This window comes from Diospyros lotus, chromosome 11 (genome assembly GCF_014633365.1).
Source record: "Diospyros lotus cultivar Yz01 chromosome 11, ASM1463336v1, whole genome shotgun sequence".
Lineage (NCBI taxonomy): Eukaryota > Viridiplantae > Streptophyta > Magnoliopsida > Ericales > Ebenaceae > Diospyros > Diospyros lotus.
The window spans coordinates 13,857,125-13,858,741 of NC_068348.1; positions in this window are offsets into that span (position 1 = coordinate 13,857,125).

Genomic DNA, 1,617 nt, shown 5'->3' on the forward strand with positions numbered 1-1,617 from the left:
TTCGCAGATTCGATCTGGGGAGAAAATGTGAAGGCGTCTGCCAGGGCTTGATCTTCTGGATTGAGACTCCCATACTCCACCTCTAAAAGAGGATTTGGTTCCGATTACTAGAATAGGGGGTATTTCTCCTTACCTTCCTTGTCCAAGAAAAAACTAAGCTCTTCCTCACTTGAGCCCACCTTGAAGAAGCCACCTTTAAAATGCTTAAAGAATGTGGTAAAGGCCTTCAGCACTGATTTCCCCGTACGTTTGGTCAGAGAAATCGAACCGCTCCAATAGGCTCCTTTCTAGTGATAGCTGTGGAAGAATACCGCCTTGTTAGGTTCTCAGCCAAGGAACTCGGCCAGTACCTCAAAGCTGCAAATGAAGCCCCAACTGTTTCAGATTCAGTTGTGTCGGGGCAACAGTCATCTCCTCCAATACTAAACTCTAGAACTCGATCAGAGGAAGCCATAACCGTAGCCTCGTGAATAACACCTCGTACATATATAGAAACCCAGAATCTGGGGCTGAATGACAGACACGTTCCTCCTGGCCATAGGGAAGACAGAAGAACTTTTTCCCTCGAACCCCCTTTTTCCGTCCTTCTTCCCTCCATCTCCGCTCCAGGAGGTGATCTTTCCCCTCACCGCGGATAAAGACGAATCCGTAGAGAACTTCGACGCGATCCGGGCAACCTCCTCGAGTACCCAATCGTACGGGTGAGCAGAGCTTGAAGTAGAGATAGCCATCCACGAGTAGACTAACCAGCTAGGCAGAGCAATCGAACGTCGAAATAAGAATCCCAAGACAGAGGATGGGTTTGTGAACGAAAGTAAGGGACATGCACGCACAGGGCAACATATACAAATAGTTGTCACACGAAGCACCGAATAGGCGACAAACGGCTAACGAAACCCCACCATGTGTCCCGCAATGAGTACTCTGACGAACCTGCCCCACCTAGGATGATGAACCTGAAGGGCCTATAAGTGGCACCTTACGCCCTCGAACAGGCGCCTCGATTCTAGAAGCCCATGGAGCCTTGTGTAATCAAATGAGGCCACCAAAACTAAAGCCCAAAGTCAAGGCACCAAACCCCTTGAGGGAATGGCAGCTTGGTCCCATTCTGTGAACCAAAATTACGATCATGATAAGCTAGCCAGGACATTAAAGCCACAAGGACCAAGCAAGACACACACGAAGAGAAAGACAGGAGCAAGTCATCCTGATAGGGGAAGAAATGTGATTTGATATTAACCAAGAAGCACTCAACAAAATTACAAGATAAACGCAAAAAATCTACACTATCATACAAAATCACGGCTTGACTCGACTTCGCTTGAGAAGGCCAAAACTCGAAAGATCTAGCTTCGGGAAGGCAGCTCAGACATTGGACAGGGCCGTTTCATACCCTTCCCTTCTCGACCCCGCTGCTTCCATCTTCGCCTTTTCCATCTCAGACTGAGCAATGGCCACCTCAGCCCTCGCTCTCATCCCCGTCGCTGTCATCTCAGATTTGGCTAACGCCACCTTCGCTTCCCGTTCTTCAACTTCCCCTCGACAGCATCCAACTAAAATCGAAGAATGCCGATTACATGACCGGCCTCATCAACCTACTTCTTCGCCCTGACGGTA